General features: G+C 47.1%; 2 long non-coding RNA genes across 2 annotated transcripts; both read left to right on the forward strand.

Moving 5' to 3' along the window:
* Nucleotides 1-4458: 4458 nt before the first annotated feature.
* LOC148111612 (uncharacterized) lies at nt 4459-6568 on the forward strand. Its single transcript, XR_015730384.1, has 3 exons — nt 4459-4822; nt 5219-5366; nt 5938-6568. It is a non-coding gene; the product is annotated as an uncharacterized LOC148111612 (long non-coding RNA).
* A 5292-nt stretch (nt 6569-11860) lies between these two features.
* Nucleotides 11861-13919, forward strand: LOC148111613 (uncharacterized). Its single transcript, XR_015730385.1, has 3 exons — nt 11861-12144; nt 12340-12425; nt 13763-13919. It is a non-coding gene; the product is annotated as an uncharacterized LOC148111613 (long non-coding RNA).
* The last annotated feature ends 9929 nt before the right edge of the window (nt 13920-23848 follow it).

The following is a 23848-nucleotide window of genomic DNA, read 5'->3' on the forward strand; positions in this document are numbered from 1 at the left end:
ACAGAGCCACAGGTGCTATTGGAGAAGGGTGGTAGCAACCATCTACCATCGATGATATCTGGAACATCTCCACTCTTGCTCGTCTTCGAACAGAAATAGGAACGCCTAGAGTAGGGCAGATGCAGAGAGCTGAACACTCCGTGGGGGGAGATCTAATGTCCTCCAAAAAGATGCTCATTATTATCCACATAGATGGAGCATTGAATAAAAGCCTTCGGGAAAACCTCTGGATCCCAAAGGCGTCTTCCCATGGGCCCTGATCTCCTTTGGAAAGCATGCGACGTTTCTCAACTTAGTTTGTTAAGCCAGAAGGTGGCCGAGCACTGGTCCCCTCCTCGTATCTGTTCCTGGCAGTCCTTTCAACTTTCAGCCCTGAATGAGCCCAGCCTCATAGGTTGTAAGTTGGACCGGTCATAAACCAGGTCATCCTGCGTCCGTGATCGATTTAATGACTTTTAAATGGATTAAGGGAGTTGTTCAGTACAGACATTGTCCATAATCATATATTCATGTGCGTCTCCTAGGGGAAATTGTTTTGAGAATAGAAGAAGAAGAATAGAATAGAGCTGGAAGGGACCTTGGACAGGGGTGAAATGTAAAATTTGTTACTACCGGTTCTTTGGGCGTGGCTTGGGGGGGGTAATGTGATTGGGTGGGCATGGCCAACTTTGTTTTTTTAACTTTTCAAAGCATTTTTTCTGCAAATGCAAAAAAATGCTTTGAAAAGCCTCTGCCGATCAGGCAACACAGCTGGGATTGTCAGAGGCTTTTAAAGCATTTTTTTAAAAAAAGCCTCTCTGCCAATCGGGCAACTCAGCTGGGATCGGCGGAAGCATTTTTTCGGCGGAAGAGTTTGTAGAAAAAATGCTTTCAAAAGTAAAAAAAAAAGCCTCTGATGATCGTGCGGGTCAGCTGGGCATGGTGTGTGTGTGTGGGGGGGGGATGCAGGGATTTTTGCTACCGGTTCTCCCAACCACCCGCCGCCATCGGTACCAGATCGGGCAATCTGGTCCGAACCAGGAGATTCACCCCTGACCTTGGAGGTCTTCTAACCGAACCCCTGCTCAAGCAGGAGAATTTACACAATCTAAGATAACTTTGTCCTCTTAAAAGCCTCCACTGATGAAGCACCCACGACTTCTGGTGGCAGGCTGTTCCACTGGTTAATTGTCTTCTTTCTTAGGAAGTTTCTCCTCAATTCCAGGTTGCTTCTCTCCTTGATGAGTTTCCGTGGTTTCTTCTCCTGCCTTCTGGTGCTTTGGAGAATAATTGGACCCCGTCTTCTTTGGGGTAGCCCCTCAAATACTGCGAAACTGCTATCATGTCGCCCCTAATTCTTCTTTTCTTTAGAAAAGAATAGCGTCTAATTATGGTAGATGCCCCAAAGTGGAGAAAGGCAGACCAAAAAGGCATAGAAGTATCAGGACAGGTAGTTCTCAACTTATAACTGGTCATTTAGTGTCCGTTCGAAGCTACAATAGCACTGAAGAAAGTGTTTTACGTCCCTTTTTCACACTGATGACCGTTGAAACATGGTTGGTCCTCAACTTACGACCACAATTGAGCCCAAAGTTTCTGTTGCTAAGTGAGACATTTTTAAGTGAGTTTTGTCCCATTTTACGAACCATTCTTGCCACCATTGTTAGGTGAATCTCTGCAGTTGTTAAATCAGCAACAAGGTTGTTAAGTGAATTGGCTTTGCTGGTCAGACGGTCGCAAAAGGGGATCACGTCACCCTGGGACACTGCAACCGTCATAAATGTGAATCAGTGGCCTAGTGTCTGGATCTGGATTGTGTGACCCTGGGAAATGCTGTGGAAAACAGCCCTAAGTCACTTTTTCCGTGCCGTTGTAACTTTGAATGGTCACTAAATGAACTGTTGTAAGTCAAGGACTACCTTACCCCAAGGCTTTCCTTTCTTTTCGTTCTCCACTTTCCGTTTCCTTTCTTTTCGTTCTCCACTTTCCGTTTCCTTTCTTTTCATTCTCCACTTTCCGTTTCCTTTCTTTTCGTTCTCCACTTTCCGTTTCCTTTCCTTTCGTTCTCCACTTTCCGTTTCCTTTCTTTTCGCTCTCCACTTTCTGCCAAGTCTTTCCAAATTCTTTCAGCAGATGGTGGCATAATCTTACGAGTCTTTCCTCAGTCAAGTTCTGTAAAAAAATAATAATCAGAATTTGATTTTGGAATGTTGGAATTTCCCGATATATACGGCATACCTTGTTTGAACTTTCTGAACATGTCCCGGTCAGTTTCTCAACATGATGAGATGGCGGAATAAGACTGAAGAAGAAGGTTCGCAAAAAAGTCAGGAAAAAATCGAGATGGAAAAATTACAATCTTTTTGCCTGGGGAGGATAGTAGTAGTGAAAATGAATGACTAGACTTTTATTTAGGGACATGATTTGTTTTGAAAAGTTATATTAAGTAATCCTACGTTTGAATTGTTATGGGCTACTGACCAAACTTTCACTTTTGTCCTGAAGTATATTAACACTAAAGTTAATTTTACGGAATGCTTTGCTGAAAATTTATATAAGCTTATAAAGAATGTTTTGTTGAAGAATAAATATAAACTTGTGGGGTATAAGGAAAATATAAGTGGTGCAAGGGTTGAGGGAAGGTCTTTTACAATATTTTTTATAGATATCAAATAGTGAAGATGTTATTTGATTATAAGCAGTGTATTTGTAGAGAATAAGATGAATAAGTTTATGCAAAGTTATTAAGTAAGGCATGTTCCCAGGAAGAATTAATATGAGTTTATGGGGTAAAAAGTAGAAATAAGGTTTTTACAATATAGTTTATTTAAGATTGGTTAAAATATTTTGTCAATGGGTTAATATATGTAAGGGTTGGAGATGTGATGGTTAATTGTAATTGGGTGCTGATTGTGCAATGCTGGAAGAAAGAAGACTTGCGTATTATTGAAGAACGGACAAGAATGAAGTTGGATTCATTATTTTCAAACAATAATCGGTTTAAATAGTTATATTCAGATACGAACAAGGGGAGTTAAAGTGTAAAAGGGAGATAAATCTATAGATAGTTAGCTTATGTTTTTTTATATGTTTGTTAAATGCTATAGCCTGTATTTGCTCTGGGAAGTCGGGGGGTGGGGTGGGAGGGTTGGGCAGGAGGGGGGAGGAGGGAAGGGAAAATATGTGTAAAATTAAAAAAAACTTTTTAATAATAAAAAAAAAAAGAAGTGGTTTGGAGTAGAAGGCCTCCAAGGCAGGGGTGAAATGCTACCAGTTTGGGCAGGTGAGCCCGAACCGATAGTAATAATTGCTACCTTTTGCCCAAACCGATAGTTTAAAAATGCTTTAAAAAGTACGACAATCAGCTGAACCAGGCAATATCGGAGCTTTTTAAAAACTTTTTTTTAAGCATTTTTTTACTACCAATCAGCTGTGAGAAATCAGCTGTGCCTGATTGTCTATGAGGTTCCTGCTTGTTGCAGGGGCCATTTTGTGTGAAGTTCAGCCGCTTTTGCATTGCGTGTGAGTCAGTTGTGCAGCTTTTGTGTTATTTTTGTGCAAAGTGCAATAATTTCTTTTTGAGCTCTCTGTGATTCTGTGAGGTTCCTGTTTGTTGCAGGGGCCATTTTGTGTGAAGTCAAGCAGCTTTTGCATTGCGTGTGAGTCAGTTGTGCAGCCACGCCCACCCAGTCACATAACCACCAAGCCACGCCCACCCGGTCAACTGCCCACCAAGCCACGCCCACAGAACCGGTAGGGAAAATTTTTGAATTTCACCACTGCTCCAACTTCCAACTGGGTCATTCTGGGAAAAGCACCTTTGGGTTAATTTTGGAGACACGCTGCTCCTGGAAACCTCCCCCCCCTTGACCAGTTTTGGGGTCCCTGGCACTTCCGGTGGCGCAGAGGCCCTCCGTGAGGGACGGCCCACTGAACTCTCAGCCACGGAGGGTGCGGTGTGGCTTGCCAACTCCTCAGCAGATGTGGCAGGGGAACGGCCAACGTTTTACCTGCCTGGGCTTCCTTGGAAAGCAAACTTCGGGAGTGGACCAGGGTTTCCGTGCTTCGGAAGGCTTTCATTGCTGCAGAGAAGAAGCAGCAAAGGCCCAGGAGCAACGTAAGCTTCCTGCCATCAGATCAGTTGGCAACCCTGGCTCCTTCACAGGGAGATACCAACCCAGAGGAATATATGGGCGGTCCTCGACTTACGACACAAGTGAGCCCAACATTGCTGTTCTGAAGCAAGACAGTTGTTAAGTGGATTTCCCCCCATTTTACAAACTTTCTTGCCATGGTTGTTAAGTGAACCACTGCAGTTGTTGAGTTAGAAACAGTTGTTGAGGAAAGAAGGAAGGAAGGAAGGAAGGAAGGAAGGAAGGAAGGAAGGAAGGAAGGGAGGGAGGGAGGGAGGGAAAGAGGGAAGGAGGGAAGAAAGGGAGGGAGGGATGGAGGGAAGAAGGGAAGGAGGGAAGGAGGGGAGAGGGAGGGGGAAGAGGATATGGGAATGACCTTTTAAAGATATTTTAGGACTTTTCTTGTCACATCTGTTAAGTGAATCACTGCAGCTCTCAAGTTAGAAACATGGTTGTTAAGTGAATCTGGTTTCCCCACTGACTTTCCTTGTCAGAAGGTCGCAAACTGTGATCGCTTGACTTTGGGACACAGCAACGGTCATAAATCTGAACCAGTGGCCAAGCGTCTGATGCTGGGCTTTTTTTTCCTGGCAGCCAGCAAACACTCTGCTGCCCATTGGGAGACTAAGGAGACTATGATAGATCTATCACGGACCTATAAGTCCTCATCAGTTAGCCACACCCTCATCCCATGTATCCTCCCTGTAAAGGTACAGTATTTGTTTGTTTGTTTTTCCTTTCCTTTTCATAGGCTTTATGTGTATTTCTCTTTAGCCAGGTTCTTCCTACATAAACCAAGATTTTTATGGAACCCTAATTCAGTGAAATCACAATCCACTAGTTTCTAGGCTTTTTTTTTTCTGGCAGCCAGCAAACACTCTGCTGCCCATTGGGAGACTAAGGAGACTATGATAGATCTATTTTGGACTTATAAGTCCTCATCAGTTAGACACACCCTGTTTGTATTAAAACGGTTCATTTGGCCATCTGTTTTCTAATCCTTTCTTCCGTTGGTGGGGGGAATTTAATCTATCTGGATTGGCCGTCTCTTCGAAAATGGGGAAAGAATCTGATTTTTCCCCCAATCCATTTTTCCACCTGCACAGAAGCACCAGAGAGTTATGGAAGGCGCTGGCCGCAGACCCCTATGCTAACCTGAAGATCATGAAGCCCCTCCTCAAAAGGCTTCAGGATCAAGACCCCAGCACCAAAGCCATCGGGAGAAGAAACAGCAAGTCTACCATGCCCATTGCAGTAAGCCCTCAGCCCGCGGCTCTGCTTTCCTTAAATCTAGAGGTGGGCCAGGCCTGAGGGAAGGGGGAAGGGGCTGAGCAGAAGAGTCAGCCTCGGGGGGTCTCCTCATCAAGAGCAGGCATGCCCTGGTTGGTGGGAGGCAGTGGGCAAACTGGTGGGGGCTGAAATTATTTAATTCGTTTTTAATTCATTTTAAATTTTTTGTATTTATGTGTTTTATCTTGTGGCTGTTCACCGCCCTGAGTCCTTCGGGAGAAGGGCGGTATAGAAATTAAAAAAAAAAAAAAAATTGGAGCAAAATTTGGCATAAGCCCCCACCCCCCAAAATGCACCACTGAAAGTAGAGGCATCTGTGGGCTTCCTCGCCAGAACAGCTTTGATATTCATCCATCCATCCTTCCATCCTTCCATCTATCCATCCAGTCATTTACCCATCCATTGGTTCATCTATTCATTAATCCATTCATTTATTTATTCATTTATCCATCTATTCCTTTGTTTATTCGTTCCTTTATTCATCCATTCACTCATGTATTTATTGATTCCTTCATTCATTTCTTATTTCTTACAGAAATAATTAAAAAAGAGGAGGGGAAACCAGTTTGTCGTGATTTGGTTGACTTTCGTCAGGAAAATATTTCAACAGGAGAGGAATTAGATGGACCGCCTCAATGCATGGATGTCCGCAGCAAGGTGCCTAAGGAGGAAATGAAGGGTCCGGAGAGTTTCCTTCGCTACACTCTTCTCTGGGTGACAAGCGCAGTTGATGACCGGCATGAAAACTGGCCCTGAGATGTTCTTCTGGAGGAAGCAGGGAAAGGAACGAGCAATCAAACACGGTCACTGGAGTTCTCTGAGTCTCGCAGCGATCATGACAAGCACAAGAGAAGCCCACAGAGCATAGAAGAAGAGGGTTGAAAAGGAACTTGGAGGTCTTCCAGTCCAACCCCCTGCTCAAGCAGAAGACCCTAGACTATGCTGGACAAATGGCTGCCTGGTCTCTTCTTGAAAAGCTCCAGTGATGGAGCAGCCACAACTTCTGGAGGCAAGTCGTTCCAAGGATGAATTGTTCTCACAGTCAGGAAATTTCTCCTTAGTTCCAGGTTGTTTCTCTCCTTCATCAGTTCCCATCTGTTTCCTCTTGTTCTGCTTTGAGATCTTCTCCAAGAGGATCTACTTGATCCTTCAGATCTTCCAGGGGTGCACCCAACACTCTAGCTGAGTCCATCTTGTTCCTGATGATTGTCTTCTTCTCCTTCTTCTGTCCTCCCCAGCCTTGAAGACTTCCCAGAGAGTGAGGCCACACCTGCTACTACCTTGGAAGCCACTCCCTTCCTGCCCCCCATCTCTTACCTCGAAGGGGTGCTGAAGAACATATCCCAGTCCTCTCACGCTAAAGATCTGGATAAGAGGATACGGCTGAATCATCCATTCCAGGAGAACCTCGAGAATGTCTGGCGTCATAAAGAAGTCTCCAACCTCCGGGTGATACAGCAGCTGAGGAAGAAGAGTGGAGATACGGAGCATTAGCCAAGCTGAATAAGTTCCCAAAAGAGCAAATATGGAGAGCTCAGACGAGATCTGCTGGTTAGGGAGAAAAAAATCACCAAGCTAGAGAAATCATCTGAATTCAATTACTCAATGAATTACTCCATTTAGAGAATTTCTCACCCTCCCTCTCTTTCTCTCTCTTTCTCTCCCTCCCTCTCCCCCTCCCTCTCCCTCTCTCTCCACCTACCTCTCTCTTTCCCTCTTTCTCTTTCTCCCTCCCTCTCTCCTCTTCCTCTCCCCTCCCTCTCCCTTTCTCTCTCCCCCTCCCTCTCCCCTCCCCTCCCTCTCCCCACTCTCTCTAGCTTTCTCTCTCTCTCTGCCTTTTCTTCTTCCTCTCCCTCTCCCCTCCCTTTCCCCACTCTCTCTAGCTTTCTCTCTCTCTCTGCCTTTTCTTCTTCCTCTCCCTCTCCCCTCCCCTCCCTCTCCCACCCGCTGCCACTTGTAGCCAACCTCTTTTGTCTTTTAATTTCTTACAGGACCAGGAAGAAAACGGCTTCGAACAAACCATCAGGAGTCACCGTCATGTCCCAGCATCTAACCTTCTCCAACTGACTGAACTCCTCCTGATAGCCGGCACATAATATTAAATTTTTGATGGCTTGCACTGCATTGCTAAATCATGAGGTTCATGAGGACTTCCTTGACGGGTCTGCCTTTTAGCGGCTTCTTGCTCTCCCATAAAATTTTAAAGGACTCGTCAGAGAGTTCTGAGAAGAAGAGACAGACAGAGATTGATGGGCAATTCGACAGGACAAGCCTTCTCAAAGCGAAGAGAGAAAAAAATGTGCTTAGACCAGACTGATCCTGAGGGAAGGGTCAAACGTGTCATAACTCTCGAGTCCCTGATCTTCATATTCTTAGACAACCGTCTTGAGGAGGAACTTTGAACTCCATATATGGAATTGGAATTTTTTCCAATTCCATATATGGCGGAGGGGGTCAACTTATTTTCCAAAGCAGCAGAAGGCAGGAAGAGAAGCAACGGATGGAAGCTACTCATGGAGAGAAGCAGCCTGGAATTAAGGAGAAACTTCCTAACAGTGAGGACAATCAACCAGTGGAACTTCTTGCCACCAGAAGTTGTGAGTGCTTCATCACTGGAGGCTTTTAAGAAGAGACTGGATAGGCATTTGTCTGGGATTGTGTAGCATCTCCTTCTTGAGCAGGAGGTTGGACTAGAAGACCTTCAAGGTCCCTTCTGGCTGTGTTCTGATAGATAGATTGATTGGTAGTGTGGGATGGGCTGATGTGATGGGACAAGGTGGTTCCATAGGTAGCCCAGCCCTGTAGCGCCTATACCTGGATATGAAGGCAGGACGGTGTCTGGTGAGCGTTTACTCCCCCGAGGCCTTTCCCTCTTGGGCCTCCTTGGAAAGGGAGGGGGCTCTTTCAGGCCAGGCTTCATCTCCCCCTGAGAAGCCTTCAGAGGAGTCCTGGCAGATGTCCTGCGCACCAAATCAGGGAGCACCAGCGCTGGAGGCTGAACCTTCTTCCTGACCTCCAATTGAACTGGGGAAGACGTCACAATCAGAGGCAAGGCCTCCATGGTTCTGGCTAAAGAACCGGATGGGTGGGAGCCAGAGAAGAGGACTTCCTGGTTGTCCCACTGACACAGGTCATTGTTGCTGATTTGTGACTCTGACTCCTTGCTGTCCTTCTTCAGGAAGGGAAGCTTTTTCAGCCTATGATCCATCCTGTTGTGAAGAGTGAGTGTTGGAACTGGAGTAGAGTAGAGTAGAGTAGAGTAGAGTAGAGTAGAGTAGAGTAGAGTAGAGTAGAGTAGAGTAGAGTAGAATCGAATCGAATCGAATCGAATCGAATCGAATCGAATAGAATAGAATAGAATAGAATAGAATAGAATAGAATGAGCTGGAAGGGATCTTGGAGGGCTTCTAGTCCAGCCCCCTGTTCAAGCAGGAGAACCTATAGCATTTCGGATAAGTGGCTGTCTAGTTTCCACTCTAGGGATTCACTTAACAACGGTGGCAAGAAAGGTTGTAAAATGGGGCAAAACTCACTTAAGGACCGTCTCGCTTAGCAACCTCAATTTTGGCCTAGATTGTGATGGCAAGTCAAGGGTTGCCTGCGTTTCAGTTTCCTTGCAGACCATCCAGAATCTCTTCCTTTGTGAGATGGACAATCCTTTCGCTTAGATGAAGAAAGAAAGAAAGTTTGTTTTGAAGGGGGGGGGGCGATTTTGGTGATTCAATGCAGCTTCTGGTTTCAGAGCTGAGTTTGCTCCAGTTGCTTTAAACACCGGCAGCTCTTTAAATTTCGAGTTTCTTGGCCTCTTCAGCTTTGAACAACCTTCATGGCATCAGATCTCCCTACCGTCAGTTTTGCACCTAACCATTCCTTCTTTCTCACGGGGTTACACGGCACATCAAGGTGTCTGCGCTTTCTCCAGAGATTTGGGCTGCCATTCACTTGCTGAACGTTTTCTGGATTGGACACAAATAGTTTCATTACTGGAAGAGACTTTAGACATGAAATAAACTCTAATAAGTCAAACAACAATATGAGAGCGTGTTATGTTCAGGGTCCCAGCGTCTGTGAGAAATATACCCTATTAATAATGTCTTTGTGTATTTTGAATGCCTTCACTGAACATAACTATCTGCTGTTTCCACGAGTCACAGCTATTGTCTTAATCAGTTGAACTTTGAACTGAGTAGAATTCTCCAATTATTTCAGAATAAGAGAGTTGGAAGGGACCTTGGAGGTCTTCTAGTCCAACCCCTAGCTCAGGCAGGTGACCCTACAATCATCTCAGACCAATCTCTTCTGAAAAGCTTCCAGTGTGGTTGGAGTTTCAACTTCAGATTCAACTTCTGGAGGCAAGTTGTCCCACTGGGTGAATGTTCTAACGGTCAGGAAATCTCTCCTTAGTTCTCGGTTGCTTCTCTCCTTGATGAGTTTCCACCCGTTGCTTCTTCTCCCGCCCCCTTCTTCTTTGGGGCAGCCCCTGAGATATTGGAAGACTGCTATCCTGTCTCCCCTAGTCCTTCTCTTCATCAAGCTAGACATAGCCGCCCTGAGTCTTCGGAGAGGGGCGGCATATAAATTCAATTGATTAAATTAAATTAAATTAAATTAAATTAAATTACCCAGTTCCTGCAACCGTTCTTCATATGTTTTCGCCTCCAGTGGTATTAAGACTTCACGGGCTCTTGATTCTCTCCCTCTGTTTACGCAGCCCAGAACTGTGTTGGCTTTTTTGGCAGCTGCTGCACACGGCTGGCTCCTATCTAAATGGTTGTCCACTAGGACTCCAAGACCCCTCTCACAGTCACCACTATTGAGCAAGGGACCACATCTACGGTACCTGTGCATTTGGTTTTTCTTCCCTAAAAGTAGAACCTGGCTTTTTTCACTCTTGAATTTCATTTTGTTAGATAGCGCCCAATGTTCAAGTCTGTCAAGATCCTTCCGTATCTTGAGCCTATCTGCTGGAGTGTTGGCTATTCCTGCCAGCTTGGTGTCATCTGCAAATCTGATGAGTTCCCCATCTCTCCCCTCCCCATCTCTCCCACCAAGCCATCAGTGACCGTCTGATAGGCCATGTCAATGGGGAAACCGGATTCACTTAAGAACCGCGTGACTAACTTAACAACTGCAGGTCGTACAGTGGGGCAAAACTTGCTGAAGAACTGTTTCGCTTAGCAGCAGAAATTTGGGGCTCAGTTGTGGTCGTAAGACGAGGACAATCTATAGAAGGAAATCACTGAAAGATCTTGTTTATCCTAAGTATTCGACCACGGCATTGGCTTAAGGACTGCTGCGATCACTTAGTGACCACTGGAGGTTCTATGACGGTCATATGTCGAGGACTATACTATGGGAAAAGGTAGTGTAAATGACAGTTGTAAAAATACAAAACTGCCTATAATGCAAAGAGTAAAAGGAATTTGGGGTCATTGAGTCTGCCTTCCTCCCTTCCTCCCATCCGCCCTCCCTCCCTCTGCTTCCTTCCTTCCTTCCTTCCTTCTTTCCTTCCTTCCTTCCTTCCTTCCTTCCTTCCTTCCTTCCTTCCTTCTTTCCATCCTTCCTTCCTCCCTCCCTCCCTCCCTCCCTCCCTCTGCTTCCTTCCTTCCTTCCATCCTTCCATCCATCCTTCCTTCCTTCCTTCCTTCCTTCCTTCCTTCCTACCTCCCTCCCTCCCTCACTCACTCACTCTCTCTGCTTCCTTCCTTCCTTCCATCCTTCCTTCTTTTCTTCCTCCCACCTTCCCCACCAACAACTTCTGGAGGGAAGCCCTTCCACCGATCAACAGACTAGCAGAAGACCTTGGAGACCCCCTACTCAAGCAGCAGACCCTCTACAACAGGCACCCTCAAACTACGGCCCACGGGCAAAGAATACGGCCCGCGGAGTGGTGTGATTAAGCCCCGCCCCTTGCCCCGCCCCTAACTGCCTTATCTCCCAGCGAGCCAGCTGCAAGGCCAGCTGAGGGCCAGCTGAGGGGTGATCTCGCCGGTGCAGCCTGGAAAAGCAGCTCTGGGCTTGTAAAGAACTCCTTTAAATTAAAAGTCTTTAAAAACAATTTAAACGGGGGCTTAGGAAGGAGAAAGGCAAAAAAAAATGAATCGGCCCCCTCTTTAAAACGTTGGAGGACCCCTGCTCTACAACCTCAGACAAATGGCTGTCCAGAATATTGGGGTGCATCCCAAGGTCTCCTCTCCTCCGAGAAGAAAACCTTCCCGATGGTCTTCTCTCTTAGATCGGACGGGGCAGGTAGGTGTTGGCCTCTCTGAACATCACCTTCAGCCCCAGTTTAGAGAAGCTGACTAAATTCCCAAAAGAGCAAATATGGAGAGCTCAGATGAGATCTGCTGGTTAGGGAGAAGAAAATCACCAAGCTAGAGAAATCATGATCTGAATTCAATTACTCAATGAATTACTCCATTGAGAGAATTCCTCAACCTCCCTCTCACCTCCCCACTCTCTCTCACCCTCCCTCTCTCTTTTTCACTCTTCCCTTCCCTCCCTTTCTTCCCCTCTAACCTTTCCTCTCCCTCACTTTCGCCTTCTGTGTCTCCCTCCCTCCTTCTTTCTCTCCCTCTCCCCTCCCTGAGACTGATTTCTAGGATCTTCCCCAATGAATCCAAACACAGGATGCAGTGAACCAATGCTCTTTATTGATCAACGTTTCTATTACAGGTATTTAGCTGGAAGTGGCCCCTGGACGCCTGGACCATGACTTAAGTACCTGGGAGGCGGAGCTAAGGTAAGGAGGGGTCAGGGGAGGATCTAGGTGGATGTAGAGTTAACCCTTATCATACCTGGGATGGTGAATGGTGGGCATTTACACATAACAAATCCCCCTCTAAATGCCCAACAGTTGGACCTGTTACAGAATCCATGGATCAGGCCCAATAACTGGCACGAGTCAATCATTTGAATAAGTCTCTTTTATTTACAGGTTCATCATTACGTCACATACTGCATCTGGAAGTGGAAGTCGGGGAAGAGTGTGTCTACTTTTTATACTTGTGGGCGGAGATTCAGGTAAGGAGTGGTCAGTGGGTGGTACTGACCAAGTGAGTATTGTAGTTAACCCCTGCACTACTGTGTCCCTGTTGACCCCTGGCATGAGTAAGGCATTTATTTCTGACAAATCCCCCTCTAAATGCCTGACCTGTGGCTGTGGATCTGACTGTTTAAATGGTGCCCAAGGGCGGATATTGAGTTTGGATACCAGGTGTGAGTGTTGCCTGCCCTGTAGTGGTTTCGTGAGTATGTCTGCAGTCTGTTCTTCTGTGTCGCAATGTATGGCCTTTACAAATCCGATTTTAGAGAGCTGTCTCACATGCTTGTACTTTATGTCAATATGCATGGATCTCTGCCCTACCGCGTCGGCCATGGAGATTTCTATAGCGGCCTTGTTGTCTTCGTAGATGTTTATCGGATACGCAGGTTTGCACCACACACTGGCGAGTAGGTCGTCAAACCAGATGAGGTTGTTTGCGGCCTTGGATAGGCATATGTACTCCGCCTCTGTGGTTGAAGTGGCCACTAAGTTTTGCTTACCCGTGTACCAATGCACCGGACTATTGTTCAAGTAGAATACGTATCCTGATGTGCTTTTCCAGCTTTTGGTGTCACCGGCCCAGTCAGCATCAGCATAGCAGGAGAGGACGGGCTCATTGGACGGCTCTGGTTCTAGGACTAGACATGCGTCGGCACTTTGCTTCAGGTACCTCAGTACCCTCTTTACAGCGTCCCAGTGGTACATGGTGGGTTTGCCTATGTGCCTGGACAATAGATTAACTGATAATGCAATATCTGGCCTGGTCCAGTTGGCGATATATAAAAGAGAGCCTATGACTGACCTGTACAGTGTGTTGTCTTCAAACTCGGGTGATTCACCATGTGTATTTTTTAGGAAGTCCGGCTGCATGGGTGATTCACACCCCTTGGCATCTGCCATGTTGCATTTGTGTAGTATTTCTTCTATCTTTTCTTTCTGGGACAGTTGAAAGCCCTTAGGTGTTTCGTTGACCTGCACGCCTAGGTATCTGTTTATTTTCCCTAGGTATTTTAATGTGAAGTGTTCACTTAGTTTACTGGCGAAGGCGTTGCGGTTCCCTTCGTGTTTACTGATGTAAAGTATGTCGTCCACGTAGACTAGGATGTATTCTGGTGAATCCCCCTCTCTCCTAGTGAAAAAACAGTTGTCGGCTATGGTTGCTGTAAATCCCATTGACTTCAGGACCTCAACCAGGCACTCATACCAGCGTTTGCCGGATTGTTTCAGTCCATATAGGTTTTTGTGAAGTAGCCAGGTGTCCCCCCCTGTTGGTCTCTTTACTGTGTGGTGCCCTAACGTATATTTCCTTATCTAGGTTGGCATGCAGGTAAGCTGTCTATACATTGAACTGATGTACCTCTAGTCCTAGCAGGGAAGCGATGACCAGGGCACTCTTGACACTTTCAGTCCTTACAGTTGGTGAGTAAGTGTCAGTGTAGTCTTCTGGGAACCTCTGGGCAAATCCCTGGGCAACCAGCCTAGCCTTGTACAGGTTTTGGCCACCCTCCAGGTTCTTGATTTTGAAGATCCACCTGGTACCTATCGTATTTTTGCCCTCTGGAACCTCGGCTGGAATGTAAACTTCTAGCTCTCTCAGACTGTCCATTTCCTTGGCCATGGCTGATTCCCATTTCGACCTCTCCTCTTGTGGTAGTCTCAATACCTCTTCATATGAGTTAGGTGTGATATGGTTCGTGTGTATGTGCATCTTGGTAATTGGTTCCTGGTTGATCTGACTGGCCTATCTGTCGTTTGTTCGGTGTCATGTAAGTACCTGGCTTCCTTTTGTGTTAGTGAGTCTACACTTATCTTGGGGTGATTCCCTTTCCATTCCTCAACCTTGATGCCTTGGAGCTTGGGTTTGTGTTCCTTCCTTTCCTGTCTATCTGCCGTTTCGTGTTTATCTTGCACTTGCTCGTCTGGCCTAGTCTCCTGCCTGGTGGATACCTCGTTGAGGTGTATCCTGGACCAGTTAGCTTGTTCATGGAATACCGCTGTCCTAGAGATCACGAATCTGTCGTTATTGTCCACAAATCTGAACCCCTTGGTACCTGGCTCGTACCCCATAAATCTCAGTCTCCTGGATACTTTGTCCCCCTTCCTGCGCAGCTGTTTGGGTATATGGACATCAGCAGTTACGCCGAATACATGTAGGTGTGCTATCTGTGGTTTTTTGTTGTACATGAGTTCGTATGGCGTTTTGTCTATTACACTGGACCAGGTTCTGTTGAGTGTGTAGTTTGAGTAAACTAAGGCCTCAGACCAAAAATGTTGACCAATTCCCGCGTCCTCTAAAGCGCACCTGATCATAGTCTGTAGCGTGGAATTTCGTCGTTCTGCGACACCGTTCTGAAAGGCCGAGAACGGGGACGACGTAAAGTGAAGCACGCCTTTGGATCTGAGCCAATGAGAGAAATCCTTTGACAGGAACTCAGATCCTCTGTCTGTCATGATTTGTTTGATTTGTGTGTTGTTTTGAGTCTCTACCCTTTTGTAGAACTCTTTGAATTTTTGGAAGGCCTCATCCTTTCGTTTTAGAGTATAGACGAAGCCATAACGACTATAATCGTCTACGATGGTGAGAAAGTATCTTTTCTTGTATTTCATGGATGGCCTTAGGGGCCCCACCAGATCCATATGGACTAAATTGAATACTTGTTTGGTGGCGCGTGAGGATTTCTTAGGTCTGGGTTTGACCTTTAGCTTAGAACATTAGCACACTGAGCACTCGAGGTAATTTTCACAACTCTTTATTTTGACGCCCTCGGTACAGTTGGCCATTTTTTGGATTACGGGGAAACTGGCGTGCCCTAGTCTCCGGTGTAGTAAGTGAACACAGTCGTCGTGCATGAGGTTGCCTATCGATGGCCTTCCCTGGGTGTGTTTGGTGGAGTGTGTTTCATGTGTCCTGTTCTCCTCACTCTCTGTCTCTCTCTCATTCACCTGTTCTTCCTCAGCTTTGTCCTGGTTAGTGTCCTTCGTGTATTCTGAGTTGGTGTATATGCTGGGTGTGTTATTCTCATGGAATGTTATGTATGGTAGCCCTTGCTTGATTGTCACTCTACCTACTCCCTCTCTACCCTTGCTGACGTGAGCCTTCCCTTCTGCAAAGGTTACCTTGATCCCTGATTCTTCACTGAGTTTTAATGCAGCCAATATGTTGTGGGGTATCTCCGGGACCAGTAATACCCCCTCTATTTTCCCTATGCCTGGTAGCGTAACTACCCCCCTGCCTGTTACCTTAACCTCGCTTTGGTTTGCAACCTTGATTGAAAAATTCTCCTCTGTGAATGAGGAGAGCAGTTTTTGGTTATAGGTCGTGTGGTTGGAGGCCCCAGAGTCCAGAAGCCACGAATTGGCCTCCCCATCCTGACATGTTATGTGGGTGCGCTCCCCTATCCCATATAATGATCCTGTTCTGCTGTCACGTGAACTATCCCTGTTCCCCCTCCTGTCTCTGGGATTGGGTGAGTCCCTGCGTCTGTACCTCTCTTCAGAAGTGTGTCTCTCTTTCTGTCTGAATCTATGTTCCGGTCTGCTTCTCTCTCTGTGGTTCTTGGGGCAGTCTCTCTTGAGATGTCCCCTTGACCCGCAGCTATAGCACTCTGTTACGCCATGCTGCCTGTCTTGGAAGGCTACTTTCTTTTCATGTTTATGTTCTCTGGAGGGACCAGAGCGGCTCCTTTTCAAATTGTCTTCAGCGATCAGTTTGTTAGACAGCTTCTCAACGGACAGGAGGCCTAGACTAACAGTATCTAAGTGTGCTAAGAAGCTGTCCCATGAGTGATCTAAAGAGTTAATTATTACACTCTTCATGATCTGATCTGATATGACTTCCCCCCTAAGGTGTAGTTCTGCCCTGGTAGCGTTTAGGGACACCAGGTGCTCGCTTATGGGGGTCCCTGGTTTGACTCTGGCAGAGAAGAAATCTTTGGAAATCTGGGTAGTGGTTGCCACACTTTCACTGTAAAATAACCCAAACATTTTTTGTATGATTTCTGACACAGTGAGATTGTGACCAATGCTATGGTAAATTGTGGGAGATATGCTAGAAATTAAAAGGTAAAATGCCCTATGGTGCATACAGTCCAACTCTAAAGTCCATGGTCTCTCTGGGGGGGTCATTAATAAAATGTGACATGTTTTCTTTTAGGAACACCACCTGAAGCTGCTGTCACCACTCTAGGATATTGCCCCAATCCATCCTCAACTTTGGAAAGTCACTTGGTAAGTTCCCAGCATTATTTGTAAAATTACTTACTGCAGGCTGCTGTCCATGGTTCTTTATGTGCCTATAACAGCAGTACGGCATGGGAACGCTTGCCGGCAGTTTAAAAGTCCCTCTCTGTAATTTTTTTCTTTTTTCTTCCTCTAGGTGAAACAGCGCATGCGCGAAGTCCATTTCAGCTCTGCCGTCATCGTGGAAGGACCTGTTCATTGCAGCTCCGGCGTAGAGGTCTCTATCTCTCAGGTAGGCCTCGGCTTCGGTCTTGGGGGTCCAGGTGTGCTCCGGAAGGTGTCGTCTTGCAGCGGCTTCGTCAAACTGAAGATCCTGATGGCGTTGGAGTCCCGGCGCCGAATGCAGGTAGCTGCCCAAATCCCTGCGTTCTGGGGTGCGTGGCCTGGGCGATCGGAGGCGCGGTGTCCTTGGGGTGCATAGGGGGGTTGGCGCGCTGGCGTGGGCATCGGTAGTCCTCGGGTGGGTGTTCCGGTGCCCCTCTCCTCGCTTTCCTTTTTGCTTGGGCCCCTCTGGTTCCCCTTTTGCGATTTTGAGGCCTGGGCTGAAGGCGGCGGCAAGGGTCTTCATGGCCTTATCGACTTGCCACTCGGTCGGGGTGCATCTGGAGTCCGAATCGGATTCTGTCCCCTCACCCCGGTCACTTTCTTCGCCGCTTAGGGTCGGGTATTTTTCGCGCGCCGGCCATTTTGAATTCTGGCTACCGATTGGACGGGAGTCGGCCATCTTGTCTGACCACGTGGTCAAAGATGGCCGCCGTTTCAAATTTTGAGTGGGGCTTCGCGGCTCGGTGACTGCTGTGGGGTCTTTTTGGGGCGATCCACTCACCGAGTTCAGCTTTTCGAGCTCCGGATCCTAGTCTTCCTCGCTCCTCGCCACATCGCGGTCCATTATGAAGCTTCGCAGGTCCGCGAGAAGGTTCTTGTCGCTGGCTCGCTCCTTTAGTAATCATAGGACGTCGAGTCGTAGTCTTTCTTCCTCCCGGTCATCATGGTCTGCTATTTTTCCTTTCTTGACCTCCCCCTTTTCTTCTGTTGCGGTGGCCTTGGGGTCGATCGAGGTTTCTGCCTTCCCTGGCGATCCCGCTGGGTTGCCCTCTCGTTGCTTCGGTGTCGTTGCCATCTCGTTGGCAGCGATGTGTCCTCATTGCGTGATCGGGAGTTATTGGGCCATAAAACCATCCTCTGCTACCATATTGTTACAGAATCCATGGATCAGGCCCAATAACTGGCACGAGTCAATCATTTGAATAAGTCTCTTTTATTTACAGGTTCATCATTACATCACATACTGCATCTGGAAGTGGAAGTCGGGGAAGAGTGTGTCTACTTTTTATACTTGTGGGCAGAGATTCAGGTAAGGAGTGGTCAGTGGGTGGTACTGACCAAGTGAGTATTGTAGTTAACCCCTGCACTACTGTGTCCCTGTTGACCCCTGGCATGAGTAAGGCATTTATTTCTGACAGGACCTGCTTGCGTATTCTGTACCCGTACCCCTAATTTAGTCGTAAGGTAGGCATGTTGTTTGCTGGGTAGAGGTTTGGTCAGGATGTCTGCGGCTTGCTCGGCGGTCTCACAATGTACAGCCTTAATAAAACCAATGTTTGTTAATTCTCTGACATGTTTGTGCTTAATGTCTATATGTCTGGACCTTTGGCCTACTGCTTCTGCCATGGATATGTCTATGGCTGCTTTGTTGTCCTCATGTATTACTATCGGGTAGGCCGATTCATTCATCTTTTGTACCATTGGAAAACTAGCGTGGCCTAGTTTTCTGTGTAGTAAGTGGGCGCACCCATCATGAATGGGTTTGCCAATATGTGGTTTCCCTTTGTGTGTTGTGTTTGTGGTGGGTTTGCCTCCTGCGGTGTGTTCTCCTTCACCCCCTCTATTTTCTGTGGGCATGCTTGTCCCTTTCTCGTTACTTTCTGAGTTAGTGTTTGAGTGCTCTTGGGGCACTAAGTAGGATAGTCCCCCTTCTATGATGATCTTTCCTATGCTTCTCTTTCCTTTGGTCATATATGCTTTCCCTTCCCTGAAGGTTGTCTCAATGCCCAAGTCTTTACTTAGTTTGAGTGTTGCTAATATATTGTGGGGTATTTCTGGGATGAATAGTACCCCCTCTATCTTCCCTATTCCATCTATGTGTGCGCTCCCTTCTCCTTTCACCAATACCTTGTTCTGGTTGGCTACATTGATGTGGTATTCCTTAGGTGTGAATGCCTCCAGTATGTTCCTATTGTTGGTGGTGTGATTGGTGGCTCCTGAGTGAATGAACCATGTGTTCCTTCCTTTTGCCTGGGTGTTTGGGTGTTGGTGGTCTCTAAGTTCATATAGTGACCCAGTCTGACTATCCCTGGAGCTATCCCTATATCCTCTCCTGTCCCTGGGGTTGGGTGAGTCCCTGTGCCTGAACCTGCTTTCTGGGGAGCGCCTGTCTGAGTAACCTGGTTTGCGGCCTTGCCTTTCCCTATGGTAGCTGTGGTCCCTGTCCCTCTGGTTTCTGGGCAATCTCTCCTATAGTGATTCCTAGACCCACAGTTAAAACATTCTGGCTTATCTTGGTCCCTGGTCTGGAAGTCTACCCTTTTTGTTGGTCTGCTTTCCCTGAGGCTTGATGAGCGTTCCCTTCTCAGGCTGTCCTCCGCAATCAGCCTGTTGGATAACGTCTCTAAAGAGAGGTGCTCTATGTTGAGACTATCCAGTTGCATGATAAAGTTCTCCCAACTGGGGTTTAGGGAGTTTATGATGATGCTTTTCATGATATTATCAGAAATGGTTTCCCCCCTTTGTATGAGTTCTGCCCTGGTGGTGTTTAGCTTGAGTATATGTTCCCCCATGGGTGTCCCTGCCTTATGCCTGGCTGAGTAAAATTCCCTGGATATTTTGGTTGTAGTGGCTGCACTCTTACTGTAAAATAAATTAAGTATTTTTTATAGTATCTCTGCCACGGTTAAGTGGTGGCCAAGACTGGGGTAAATGCTGGGTGACAAGCTAGACATTAGCAGATAGTAAGCCCTGTGGTGCAAACGGTCAATCTCAAAAGTCCATGGCTTCTTGGGTGGGTCATCAAATAAGTACAACATATTTTCTTTCAGAAAAGCAATCTGTAGTTGGTGGTACCACTCCAAAAGATTGGCCCCATCTAATTTCAATTTGTAATTGTCAGCAGTGAAAGTTATATTACTTACAGTCTGTTGCTGTCCATGGTTCTTTATGTGAGTGAACTCACAATATGCTGGGGGAATGCTTGTTGCCAGTCTGAACTGACTTATCTCTATGTTCCTTGTACTTATCTCTATGTTCCTTGTACTTATCTCTATGTTCCTTGTACTTCCTGTAGGTGGCGACTGGGCATGCGCGAGGCTCATTTCGCGCCGGAGGTCGTCTGGTGAGGAGCTCCTTATTGCTGCTCTCAGGCCTAGGCCTAGGCCTGCTGGTGGGGGGCTGGGCTCGCTCCTGGCGGGCCCGTAGCCCTCCCTGGGCGTCGGATGCCATGGCTGGGCCCCTGCATCTTGGGCGAAGGCTGGAAGAAGGCGAGGAGGTGAGGCGGTCGCAGGTCGAGGATCCCTGGAGACGGTGGCGGCGGCTGTCGTAAGTCGAGGATCTCCCGGATTCGGCAGCACGGTAGCGGCGGTGTCAGGTATGCTTCCTTTAATATCCAGGAAAGAAAAACCCAAACTCAATCATTTTAAAGAGCTTAGTACTTTTACTGAATATGAAATGATCGCAACCCAGGTAAAGCTGGAAGTGAGCAAAATGCGCGAAATAGCATCTACTAAGCTTCTCCCCCCCCATGTCCATTGACCATCATCCAATCCAAAGGTCTCCCAAAGGTCAGGTGGCATCACGTCTGGCAACGTCATTCATCAGGAATGTAGGGCAGTTGGTCAGCCGGCCCCTTTGGAGATTCACTTTCGTTTCTTGGGAAGACACGTCCTACAATGGAAAAAACACCTCCTGCACCTTCCCCCCCTTCGCCCCCTTTACTAGTCCCTCCCCCCGTTTCTTATGGCAGCTGAAGCAGGCAAAGCTGAGGCTGACATTCGGCCCCTCTTGCAGAAGAGAAGTTATTCCTAAATAAGAGAAAGGGAAAAAAGAGAGAAACAGAATATATACAATAATTATGGTTTATCTGGGTATTTGGTATAGAATTGCTGTATTTTCTTGGGCGCTCGGACATCCCGTTTATTCACCCATTCAGCCGGAGACAAAGGGAAATGTTTCCAGGCTATCAGATATTGGACTTTACCATGGTGTTTCCTAGAGTCCAAGATTTCCTTAACTTCAAAATGTTGCTCCCCCTCTATGAGAATGGGAATTGGAGGGGTGCTTTGATCAGCCCTCAGGGGAGACGAGTGTTCAGGTTTTAATAAACTAACATGAAATACAGGATGTATACGTCTCAATGTTTTTGGCAATTCCAATTCAACTGTTACTGGATTAATCAGTCTAATCACACGAAATGGTCCTACATACTTAGGGCCAGTTTTTTCGACTTCTGGGTAGTCTGTAAATATTTAGTAGATAAATAAACTTTATCACCCACTTTATAAATGTGAGCTGGGGACCTTTTCTTATCGGCTTGCGCCTTATGGGCCCGGTGTGCCTCATCTAATGCCTTCCGAGTCACTGCCCATGTGCTCTTTAATTGTTCAATCCAATCCATCAAAGAGGGATTCTGGGGATCATCTTGTGGTAGCTCGGGAATGGGTACGAAATCCTGGCCCGAAGCGACCTTAAAAGGAGTGAATCCGGTGCTACTGTGTACGGAATTATTATATGCCACCTCTGCAAATGGCAACAAGTCTACCCAATTGTCTTGCTGGTAATTTACGTAACACCTCAGGTATTGTTCTAGAACCCCATTGGTTCTTTCATAGGCCCCATTTGTCTGAGGGTGGTGACTGGAACTCAGCCCCTGGGCGGAGCCTATCAACTTCAAAAACTCTGTCCAGAAACTGGAAGTAAATTGCACACCCCTTGGAGATCCATGTAGCCGGTAAATCTGCCGAATAAACAGTTTTGCAAGGGTTTTTGCTGAAGGGATCTTTGAGCAAGGGATGAAATGTACTTGTTTGGAAAACAAATCAGTTACTACCCAAATGACAGTGCAGCCTTCACTCTCTGGTAAGTCCACAATAAAATCCATAGATATTTCCTTCCATGGGGCATTCGGTCTGGCCACACCTTGCAGTAATCCAGGAGGTTTTCCTGGAGGTCTTTTAGCCGAGGCACATACTGGACAGCTAGCCACATATGCCTCTATGTCCTTTTTAAGTGCAGGCCACCAAAATTGTCTCTTAACAAGATGTAGAGTCTTGACAAACGCAAAGTGTCCCACGGCCTTGGCATCATGAGCATATTTCAATACGGTTGTTCTTAATGTGGTCGGAACATACAATTTCGATCCAACCCAAGCTAGTCCGTCACAAAGTGTGCATTCATTCGAGTGGTTCTTAAACCACTCGTCAGTTTTTAGCGCTTCTCGCAATTTTTCGAGTAAATCCCCCAAGAGTTCTGGTTCGGGTTTTCCCTGCGCTCTGGTAGTGACAGGTGTTGCCAATTGTGTCGAGGGGATCATAGGTTGAACCACCTCCTTCTTGATGCTGTTATACTGCGGCAATCTGGAAAGTGCGTCCGCCATGAAGTTCTTTCCACCAGGAAGATAACGTAGGGTGAAATTGAAACGATTGAAATGTTGGGCCCAACGAGCCTGTTTTGGTGATAGTTTGTGTGGTGTTTTTAATGCCTCTAAATTCTTGTGATCAGTCCACACTTCGAAAGGGTGTTTCGCCCCTTCTAAAAATTGTCTCCATGTTAACAGCGCCCATCTAACTGCAAACGCCTCTTTCTCCCATATGGCCCATCTCCTTTCCGTTTCTGATAGTTTACGGGACGTGTAAGCACAGGGTTGTAATATCCCGTTCTCATTCTTTTGCAAGAGTATTGCTCCTACAGCTACGTCACTGGCGTCAGCTTGTACTACAAAAGGTTGTTCCATGTCGGGGTGTTTGAGCATTGGTTCAGCCGCAAACAGCTGTTTCAATTTTTCAAAAGCGGCTTGACAATCCATAGTCCATTCTAGTGGTTTCGAGGGTTTGGGCTCTACTTCCCCTTTCCTTTTTAGCAAGTCTGTAATTGGTAATGCGGTTTCTTATGGCAGCTGAAGCAGGCAAAACTGAGACTGACAGGCAGTGGATCCTGGGCGACGTTGGAGGACCTCCGGATGGGCCAGGAAGCCTGGTGGAGGCCGCGTGGTTGGTGAGTCATTGTTTCTTCTCCTCATTCCGCGGCCTAGGGAAGTTGCTGCGGCGGGTGGCGAGTGCGAATCCTGCAGGTATTCAGTCCTGCAGGCGGCTGGGTCTTGGGTGTAGTTTTTGGGGTGCGTTGTCCCACGTGGTGTCTGCTGGCGTGCTGCAAGAGTTCCAGTGGCTACCCTGCTTCTCTTTTGGGGGTGCTGAGCGTCGGTTTGTTTCTTCCTGGCTCCTGGGGGCTTGAGTGCTGAGCCGAGTGCTGCAGCCAGGTTTTCGATTGTTTCGTCTGCTTCGGGCTCGATGGGTGAGCCCCCGCAGGCTTGTGATCTTGCTTGGGTGCTGTTTTGGGGGTCTTCCCCAGCGAAGTTGGGGTTCTCGCTGTTTCCCGCCATTCTATTTGAATCTCAGCTTCCCATTGGCTGTTGGCCATTCCAAGATGGCCACCGAGAGCATGGCGCGGAAATGAAATCCTCTATGTCCGGAGCTTCAGCTTGGGGATACCTTCCTCTTGCCGGGCTGAGGATTTCTTCTCTCTGTTGCTCGGTGCTCATCGCTGCTCCATTGCTTTCGAGTAGGCTTTGGAGTTTCGCGATGAGCTCCTCTTTGCTGGCAGTCGCTTCCATCATCCCCAGGATGGTGGATCGGAATTCTTCGTTGCTTGGTGGCTCTGCCCTTTCGCAGTAGTAGGTTTCTTCTCTTGGCCCTTCGTCCCTGAGTTGTGGACTCGGGTTGTAGTCTCCATCACCTTCAGTTGTGGTGGTCCTTGCTGTGGCACCTTCGAGAGCCTGCAGTTCTTTCATCTGTTTGATGTAGGCTCTGGTGGCCATTCTTTTCTCTGCCTCTGTCTGGGTTCTTGATTCTGCCATCTCTGTGAGTTGCGGGTAAACCGTCCTCTGCTACCAACCTGT

Source organism: Pantherophis guttatus, chromosome 18, assembly GCF_059756535.1.
Source record: "Pantherophis guttatus breed Tessera chromosome 18, ASM5975653v1, whole genome shotgun sequence".
NCBI lineage: Eukaryota > Metazoa > Chordata > Lepidosauria > Squamata > Colubridae > Pantherophis > Pantherophis guttatus.